We start from the raw sequence: 11,134 nt of genomic DNA, 5'->3' as shown, positions 1-11,134 counted from the left end.
ACAAAGGGGCACAGGAGGCTCACACAGTCCACTGGAAGGGGCAGCATCGATGGCGCTTTGGTAGGGATCCAAATTCGTCGGTCACCGACGTGACGTCTCCGTTCCCTCCTTCAAGGAACGAGGGTTACATACGTAACCGAGACGTTATTACTAGCATTTTCCAGTAATCGTTTCACTCAATAGCTTTGTTATGATATTTTATACAGATACACACAACTCAAAATCTAGACTGGATCTGTAATATTGGAAAAAAGTGCAAATATGATATGATATGAAATGAAATTATATGATATATGATATATAATCTAATCTAATCTAATCTAATAACATAATATAATATATAATATAATAATATAAAATATGATCTAATAATATAATATAATATAAAATATGATCTAATATAATATAATATAATATACAGTTTGTGGAAAATTGTAAATTCAATAATTTACAGTGAACATGTTTTGAAAATAAAATTTTCAATTACAGTTGCTAATATTTCCATTAATGCATTTTCAAAAATGTTCAATATTTTCATCAGTAACAAATGTTATATCAAAATGTATTTTTGCATGACTACATTTTTTATAATAATGCATTGTGCGAATGGAGAGAGAGACAGCAGAGCAAAGCCATGCATGCAGACAGAGAGACAGTTTCTCCATACATTAGCACAAAGAAACACAAGAATTAGTTCTAAAGCTGCACAATTTGTTTAAAAAAAGTCATTATTAATTATTGAATTTATTTTTTTATTTTTTATTTTATTTATCTTGACAAATACTCAGATTTAACTGCAATATGATAATCTTTCAACATTTTATATTGCTGTTGTTTATATATCAACAATTAAAAAAACAGCCAAATATCACATTTAAAAAAATAAATCAGTGCAACAGATCGGGTTCAAAAATTGAATAAAATAAATTATACATTTACATATTTTAGGTACATTTGTAGCAGCCAATCAAATCATTTTAATTATGCAATTTTAATTATTATATTATGACTATAAAGGGAATCTGTTCTTCGTTCACTTTAAAGTACAGTACACTGCAAATGTAAGCTACAAATTAATGTAATTAAATCAAAGAATTTTGTAGTGTAGTGCAATACTGCTGTCATATTGTAATTGAAACGTAATTGTTTCTGCAGGTTTTACGAAGGTAAATTTAAGACTTTTCAAGATATGGTCAGAAAAATCAACCCATTGAGCAGATATTTGTTCTTAAACTTCATAAACAGCATATAAACATGGACAGAGTCATTACACTCCAATTTTTTTAACTTAAAAAGTCAATTAATTAATTTTTTTTTTTTTAAATCGGCCACCTTGGCTAAATCGGTTTTAATGAATTTAGTAATACTAGTTAATCTTTAACACATTTTTTTTTACTAAATTTAACTAATTTTTAACAATTCTTGCATGAAATATTCTGAATTTACTTGGCAATGACTGTTTTAGTTCCTCTGATTAGGGAAAAATACATATTTTTGTTCTTAGAGTCTGAAAGTTTTTTTACCAACAATTTGAAGGATATGGGAGGAAAAGTTATGTATAAGCTGTTTGTTAAAGTGTTAAATAAAAGTAAACTAAATGGTAGAGCTGATACTCCTTGGAGAGCTCATTTTGGAGTTGGTAATGAGATCAAACCTGTGTGGAGAGCGTTGTACAAACCACCGTTGACAAAGAGAGTAGGGGACTTGCAATGGAGGATACTGCATGGTGTCGTGGCAGTTAATGCTTTTATTTCAATTGTCAATCCCAATGTAAGTGCTGATTGTCCTTTCTGTGTACAGAGGGAAACCATTTTTCACTGTTTTGTAGATTGTGGCAGACTGAGTGCTTTTTTTCATTTGTTACAAAGAATGTTTACAATGTTTGGGGAAAGTTTTTCTAAACAAATGTTTATTCTTGGTTTTAAATATTGTCAAAAGTGGAGAGTGAAATGTCAATTGTTAAATTTTGTACTGGGCCAAGCAAAAATGGCTATCTATGTGAGCAGAAGAAATAAGATAGAAGAGTCTTCAGATTGTGATGTAAATACAATTTTTGTCAGATTGTTGAAAGCCAGACTGAAAATTGATTTTGACTTTTATAAGTCTACAAATAATATAGACGAATTTAGAAATATGTGGTGTCTTAAAAATGTGCTATGTTTTGTTGAAGAAAATGTGCTGTTTTTTGGGTTGATGTTGAGTTAATTTAGTGGTTTGGTTCTTTGGCTTGAGTGTGATTTTGTCTAAAAAGCAATAAAGAGGTTCTCTCTCTCTCTCTCTCTCTCTCTCTCTCTCTCTCTCTCAGGCACGTGTCAGAATGCCGGACACGGAGGCCTGACGCTCCTCGCTGCGGTTTTGTCCGCTCAAAGACTTTAGCATGAGAAAGAAACGCTGCAGGCCCTTCTGGTCAAAGAGAAGAGCGCGACAGAAGCCACTTCCCCTCTGAATGGGCTAAACTCCACACAAACCATTATTCACAGTCCTCCTCTATTGTGCATTACAATAGCTGCTCGGGACGGGGGACAAATTAGGGCACGTGTTGAGGATGAGCCGGTCTGTACAGTAGAAAAACCATTACGCCTATGGAGAGTCCTCATAAACCACAAATACAAGTGTGTGTGTGTGTGTGTGTGTGTGTGTGACTAACAGGTTTTAAACAGACACCGTGCGCTGAACGGGAGCATTTTTGTGCTGTATGTTATGTTATGTAGTAAAAAATAAATAAATAAATAAATAACATTAAAAAATTATTCATGCTGTATAATGTTAACACTGCTAATAATTTACAGTAAGATCTCATTTTTAACTTTAGTTAACATGAACTAACAACAAGCAAAATTCTTGTATTAAAGATTCTGAATCTACTTGGCAATGACTGTCCAAATCATAGTTCCTCTGATTATGGAAAAAAAATAAAAATTAAAAAATTAAAATAAAATAAAATAAAATAAAGCCAGCTACATAATTGCACTTCTTAATTTCAACATTTACTAATACAGTTTGAAAATTAGCCACCTTGGATAAATCAGTTTTTATCAATTTATTAATACTAGTTCATCTTTAACAACATTTTTAAACTTAATTTAACAAATTTTTAACAATTCTTGCATTAAACATTCTGTATCTACTTGGCAATGACTGTTTGGCAAAAAAAATAAAAATAAAAATTATAATATCATATCATATCATGTAATAATAAACCCAGCCATATAAGAGCACCTTTTCATTTCCACATTTACTAATTCATTAAAAAAAAAATCTGGTGCATTCTACTGTCTCTGCATTTTGTGTATTAATATTGTGTATTGTCCCTGACTGAAGAAAGAAAGAAAGAAAGAAAGAAAGAAAGAAAGGTCAAATATTGTGCCTGTCAATATTAGTTCTTGCACTATAAACATGAACAACTGTATTTTTATTAACTAACTTTAACAAAGATGAATAAATTCTGTAAAAATAGATATATTGCTCATTGTTAGGTCATGTCAGCTAATGCATTAACTATTGAGATCTTGTAAACATTTTTAAAAGAAACTTTTGACAAAGGCATTTGATCCTGAGAGTGTTTGAGGAGAACAGCGGCAGGTTTGTGTGTGAAGCAGCGCTCTGCTGTTTGTTTCACAGCGAGAGGAGAGGTTTTCATTTCGGCAGACTTTATTTTGGAGGTCTTTGTAGTTACCTTGTTTGATCTGTGCTTGCAGGGCCGGGCTGGAGACCTGCGGGGTGGTTTTTCTCGGGGTCTCGGGGGATCCTGGTCTTGGGGGCCTAAAACACAAAAGGCCAAATTAAATATTTTAACACACATCCACAGCACAGAATTTAACATCAAACCGGCACGAGAGAGTGTGTGTGTGTGTGTGTGTGTGCGCGCGTGTATGTGTGTGTCTGTGTGTGTGTGTGCGTGTGTGTGTGCGTGTCTGTGTGTGTGTGTGTGTGTGTGTGCGCGCGTGTATGTGTGTGTCTGTGTGTGTGTGTGCGTGTGTGTGTGCGTGTCTGTGTGTGTGTGTGTGTGTGTGTGCGCGCGTGTATGTGTGTGTCTGTGTGTGTGTGTGCGTGTGTGTGTGCGTGTCTGTGTGTGTGTGTGTGTGTGTGTGCGCGCGTGTATGTGTGTGTCTGTGTGTGTGTGTGCGTGTGTGTGTGCGTGTCTGTGTGTGTGTGTGTGTGTGTGTGCGCGCGTGTATGTGTGTGTCTGTGTGTGTGTGTGCGTGTGTGTGTGCGTGTCTGTGTGTGTGTGTGTGTGTGTGTGCGCGCGTGTATGTGTGTGTCTGTGTGTGTGTGTGCGTGTGTGTGTGCGTGTCTGTGTGTGTGTGTGTGTGTGTGTGCGCGCGTGTATGTGTGTGTCTGTGTGTGTGTGTGCGTGTGTGTGTGCGTGTCTGTGTGTGTGTGTGTGTGTGTGTGCGCGCGTGTATGTGTGTGTCTGTGTGTGTGTGTGCGTGTGTGTGTGCGTGTCTGTGTGTGTGTGTGTGTGTGTGTGCGCGCGTGTATGTGTGTGTCTGTGTGTGTGTGTGCGTGTGTGTGTGCGTGTCTGTGTGTGTGTGTGTGTGTGTGTGCGCGCGTGTATGTGTGTGTCTGTGTGTGTGTGTGCGTGTGTGTGTGCGTGTCTGTGTGTGTGTGTGTGTGTGTGTGCGCGCGTGTATGTGTGTGTCTGTGTGTGTGTGTGCGTGTGTGTGTGCGTGTCTGTGTGTGTGTGTGTGTGTGTGTGCGCGCGTGTATGTGTGTGTCTGTGTGTGTGTGTGCGTGTGTGTGTGCGTGTCTGTGTGTGTGTGTGTGTGTGTGTGCGCGCGTGTATGTGTGTGTCTGTGTGTGTGTGTGCGTGTGTGTGTGCGTGTCTGTGTGTGTGTGTGTGTGTGTGTGCGCGCGTGTATGTGTGTGTCTGTGTGTGTGTGTGCGTGTGTGTGTGCGTGTCTGTGTGTGTGTGTGTGTGTGTGTGCGCGCGTGTATGTGTGTGTCTGTGTGTGTGTGTGCGTGTGTGTGTGCGTGTCTGTGTGTGTGTGTGTGTGTGTGTGCGCGCGTGTATGTGTGTGTCTGTGTGTGTGTGTGCGTGTGTGTGTGCGTGTCTGTGTGTGTGTGTGTGTGTGTGTGCGCGCGTGTATGTGTGTGTATGAGTGTGTGTGTGCGTATGTGTGTGTATGAGTGTGTGCGTGTGTGTGTGCGTGTCTGTGTGTGTGTGCGCATGAGTGTGTGTGTGTGTGTGTGTGTGTGCGTGTGAGTGTGTGTGCGTGCGTGTATGTGTGTATGAGTGCGTGTGTGTGTGTATTTCAGCTAGTTCTCAAGGCAACATTTCTAACTTTTATTTAGTTTATCTTGATGTACTAAAATAACTAAAACAAATTTTATGTAATTTTTATTAATGAAAACTATATTGACATATTTGAAAAAAACAACACAAATGAAAAAACACAAAACAAACCTACTAAACCTTTAACTAAAATTGCAATGAAAACAGAAGATATAAAAATATATTTCAAAATACTAATAAAACTATAATATTATCTTAATGATACTAAAATAACCCTGTCGCCAAAATCCCAAAAATACTGAGATATCAATTTCTGTTAATATTGCACACCCCTAATGCGAATGCTGTGTCATGGCGGACGCCCAAATCCACTATAATTTTATAAATAATACTGTTTTTGTGTCACGGAATGTAGTTTTAAGAGTTTATTAGGTGAGAATGTACTTGTTTAGACTTCAAATATGCGGTTTGTTAATAAAGGTAACGTGTATTTGAACATTTGTGAGCTCCAGGGCGTCAGCGGGCGTTCAGCGCTCATGAACCCGCCGAGAGCAGCCTCACCTCGGCCAGATCTCCTGGAAATCACCGCTGGCTCTGATGTCTCTATAGTGGCTAAACATGAGATATAATTCGTTTTGGGTAATTCTAATGGGCAGTCTTTGCTCTCATTAATCTATTATTTGTTCCAGAGCAAATAGTTTTGGCTGAGAGCAAAATCTCATCACGTTATATTTTATGTAACTTTAATGCTGTATATCAGAGCGCTGCCTTTGTGCTTTTGACTGAATAGCCTAGCAACTTTTATAATGGCTGTTGTTGCTGTTTATAAAATATTATTATTCAATAAATAATATTTAATATAAATAATAGTAGTATATAGTATTGGGAAACGGTGTGTGTGTTCGTGATGGTGATTTTAGTGACATTATTCCACCATTAGTTTTTCTGAGTGAGTCCGCAGTAAAGACTTTTCTATTGAAAGAGACTGAAACAGGGTTGTAAACAAAGAAGGTCTTTTAACTTTCAACAACAGCTTGTAAGACGCAGTTAACAAATGCAGTGAGCAGCGCTGTCATCATAAATCACCCTTAACAGATGAAAGATAGTACGACAAAGATATCGCTTTCCTCAGCGGACATTCAGACTCATGTTTTACATACTCCACATAATACAGTGAGCTTTCAATACAGTGATATAATAAGCTTTCAATGAAGTGACTCAACGTTCTTTCGTTACTAAAGTTCTAAAGTGACGTTTTTGAATTAGTAACGGATCTTGAGCTCAGCTGTTAAACTGTCAAACAGAGATCTGAATCTGTGGCGGAAGGAAGAAGTTCCGCACACAAGAGGTTTTTAAAGACACTCCGTTGTTGTTTCTTATGTATTTACACACTCGTGCCGTCGAACTGTTGTATAAACGCAATATCACACTCGTAGCCGTGAGATATGGCTGTATATCAGCACAGATATGATTACCTGCTCTTATATCTCCCAAACCTAGTGAGAAAAACTCTTGTCATTTAGAGAAAGTAAAGAGGAGACGTCTTACAGTCAGCTTGTTATCTCTCTCATACGTCCAGTCTTTCTGTCTTCATTCAGTGTTTTTGTGTCTAAAGCTCTATCAGGTTTCCAGTGTCCCGTCCTGTGATCATTCCTCTCCGCTCCACTCGTCATATTCACTCTAACGAGAGCCGGAGCTCGTTAAAGCTTCAGATGAAGCTTCTCTGAGATCTCTCACTCCACATCCGGCTCAGAATTTAGCTTTTAAAAGCACATTTTGAGAGAAAAGATATAAAACACACGACTTCTGACCGTAGGTGAGTAGTTTGAAATGTTTCACAAACTATGGAGTCAAAAGGCTTTTGACAGAAACTCAGTGTGTGAAGTTTTCGCCGCTTTGACTGTTTTATTGGCTGTAAACGCTTCTGAACACATTGTAAAAGACTGCAGTTTGGTGAAAACCGTCCAAACATCCACAAACAGCAATAATAAAGTTATTTTTATTTCAACTGTAACGTTTCTGCCTGGTTCATCCTGGGCGTGTTTTAATAAGTTATCGAAAATCCCATCTTTCTGGAGCTCAGCTGTGCGTTTTCACTTTCCACTGCGTAACATTGCCCTCAAAAGAGTTTAGAAAATGAATCTGAAGTACGGCCATAAATGTGAAATTGCCTCATAAAAATCAGGGGCAAATTTTGCTCAGAGCAACACAGAGATTGAAAGATGTTCATACGGTTTAATATCTGTTTGTGATCTTTTTAAAACATACAGAAGGACGGTTTTCTGACTTTGGCATCACATGGACAAAATTAGCACTTTCTGTAAATAGTCACAAATTAGTTGTACAAAATATCACCGCTTGAAATTAAATGACTAAAAAGTCTTTCAAAAACATGTTCAGGTCATGTTTTATCCCTAAAATCAAATGATTTAAGTTTTTTGCATTAAGAAAAGGAAGCACATTTTTTGTACAGTTAAGATTTTTTGCATTATGACATAATTTTCACGATAATTAAGCATGTTTCTCTTTACCTTTTGCAAAACAAATATCGTTCTTTTAAATTACATTTGAAAAATAAATATTAATTTTTTTGATCATACCAAAAAAGATGCTCATATAAAAATCAAGAATAAATTAACGGGAAAATACAACGCCAACTACAGTATAAATCTTAAAATCAACAATAAATATCAATTACTTTTCATTTTAATTATTATTAATTATTTAAATTATAAAAGTTACGCTTATTTTAATTAAAAGAAAATTACTGCATTACAGTAATTTTTATATTACTGTAGTATAATTTTACTATTACAATAATGAAAATCCATATAGAATCACCATTAAAAATGACAAAAAAAAACACTGCATGTGTTATAATTATGCAAATTTCCAGACATAATATGTATGTCATGATATATAGACTAATCAAAAATATTTATAGTGATTTTGATCATATATAAATAACTCAATATGAAACAGAATGTGAAAATACTACAGTATAAATCTACCGCAAACTTTTATGACCTCTCATTATATTAATTTAATTTATGCATTTAGCAGACGCTTTTATCCAAAGTGACTTACAGTGCATTCAGGCTATACATTTATTACCAGTATATATTATATTGACCCACAAATGTTATTTCAAGGTAAAACTGACTTTGAAAGCAATCGGCGGCGCTGCCCTTCAATCTAAACATGATCCACAAACACATTGACGGCCCGTATCGATGCGTTTCACGTGTTTCCAGCCGGCCGTCAGTTCACCTGCAGAGCACGACGCTAACATCTCTCACCTGCGGACAAACCGAACGATCAGCAAACAAACAAACCCGTCCCCTGGGTCCAGATGAGACGCTTCACGCTCGGAGACTTTCTATCTCACTGTCCACACGCACCTGAACCTCCATCCAACCCCTGAATATAAAAAGATATAAAATATAAATTATATACAAATACATGTATTTTTATTAAATTTATACTGCTATTATTATTACTACATTTGGTGTAATTATGATATATATATATATGCATGTATAATATTAAAATTATATAAATTAATTTTGCATTCAGGCTATACATTTATTACCAGTATATATTATATTGACCCACAAATGTTATTTCAAGGTAAAACTGACTTTGAAAGCAATCGGCGGCGCTGCCCTTCAATCTAAACATGATCCACAAACACATTGACGGCCCGTATCGATGCGTTTCACGTGTTTCCAGCCGGCCGTCAGTTCACCTGCAGAGCACGACGCTAACATCTCTCACCTGCGGACAAACCGAACGATCAGCAAACAAACAAACCCGTCCCCTGGGTCCAGATGAGACGCTTCACGCTCGGAGACTTTCTATCTCACTGTCCACACGCACCTGAACCTCCATCCAACCCCTGGGAGCCCGAGGAAATTAAAGCCCCCAGATACGCAAAAGAAAACACCGGTAAACAGCGGGTTGAGTTTCTCTCAGCGATTCTCTGCCTGCTGCTTGAAGGTCGTTTACTTTCTTCATTCGTTGTTTATTTTCTGTGAAGTATACAGTATGCGTGCGAGGGACATCTGAAAGACTACAGCGCTCTATTCTTTTGCTCTGCGATGCTGGTTTGGTGGAAGTAACTGGTATTAGCATCCATCACAACTGGTCAGCTAAAATATTAACGTGCAACCCAAACACATATAGTCCCATCTAGTACTTTCAAAGGTCATTTAAAGGGCTGAGCCTCACATTTATATTTTACATGATGCTACAAAGATATTATATAAATTAATTTAAAAAACACTTTATACCAAATTTAAGAAACTCAAGAATTTATATTAAAATTATGTATTTATAAATTACTTTGGTATAAATTCATTTTTAGGTAGAAATAAATAAATAAATAAATAAAGTGAAGGAGGAATCAAATTTTTATACATTTTTTATAAATTAAAATACAATTAAAATAAATTTATAGAAATACACAAATTAATCAATTAAAATAAATAAAAAAGTAAATAAATACATAAACAAATAAAAGATAAATCAGCAGTAATGATTAATCATGATAACTATTTATATTAGTCTAAAAACATTTTTATATTATTCTAAAATGTGGTTTCTTGATGACTTTAAGTGAAGCAGGAATAAAACAAGATTCTGGGGAAAATTTCAATTCAATAATTTAAATGAATTGTATTAACTTCAAAAAATAACTTAATGAATTCATTAATTTAAAAAATAATTAATCAATTAATAAATAAAAAATTAAATGCACAAATTAATGAAATGAATCAATTAAAAAACATAAATAATTTAAAAAAGTAAACAAACAAATACATTAATAAATGAACAAATTGAATGGAAATTCAGCAGAAAATTCAGCAGATTAATTAATGATAATTATTTTGTTATTCTAAAACACTCCAAATTTCTAATTGAATAATTGAGATGAACTGTTAACTTCAATAAATTAATTCATTAAAATAAATACATTAAAATAAATAAATACATTGAAATAAGTTAATTGAAAAATACATTGAAATTAATTAACAAACTGAAAAAAAATTTAATTAAAACAAAAATAATTACTTTAAATAAATTAAAAAATACATTAAAATAAATTAATTAATCAATCAAATTAGGGCTGGGCGATAAAACGATCGTGATAATTATCGATATCGACTGGTATGAAAAATTTTATCGAGATAATTTTTAAATAATAATAATCATTATAATTTTTTTAATTCATTATAATAATCAGTTCCATGTTCTTGAAGCCCAACTCTACTGTCTTTGGTTTGTGAAACACTTTGAAGCACGAGCCGGATGCGCTTTTTCTGTTCTTCTCATCAAAGCTAATCAGAAACCAGAGTCTTCCTCAAACGCATCCGTTTGTTTCCTGATCTGTGTAATAATCTCTAATGCTCATTAAGCCCTGCAGCGTTCAGTTCATCTCATCTGCTTCCAGTCGCCTGTATTAAATAGCGAGCTTGCTCATTGTTATTCAATGTTAATTCGATGAACAAAGCACCTGCGATCCATTAGAAACATCAGAGAGCCGCTGCCAGACCAAACACTTCTGCTGAAACGTCATGCTTCAGACATTAAATCATAAATATGCATTAAATAAACGAGCCATTATATGCTGTTTTACTACGGTAAAGGTAGAACTTGAGCGTGCATTTGAGAGAATCAACTGCAGTCTGTTCTTCATTGTATTTTCTGCGTCTGTCCTGCTGCGATCCTCACTGTAACAATTTCACATATATTTTTAAATAAAATATAAAATATAATAAAATATGGGGATTTCAGTAATAATTTGACATTTTATATAAAATAAAATCAATAAAATCAAATAAAAATATGTGGGTCTCGGTAACAACTTCACATATATTTTAAATAAATAAAATAAAA

This window comes from Sinocyclocheilus rhinocerous, unplaced genomic scaffold (genome assembly GCF_001515625.1).
Source record: "Sinocyclocheilus rhinocerous isolate Xijiao unplaced genomic scaffold, SAMN03320098_v1.1 scaffold2868, whole genome shotgun sequence".
Classification (NCBI taxonomy): Eukaryota; Metazoa; Chordata; class Actinopteri; order Cypriniformes; family Cyprinidae; genus Sinocyclocheilus; species Sinocyclocheilus rhinocerous.
This window is presented reverse-complemented; position numbering follows the sequence as displayed.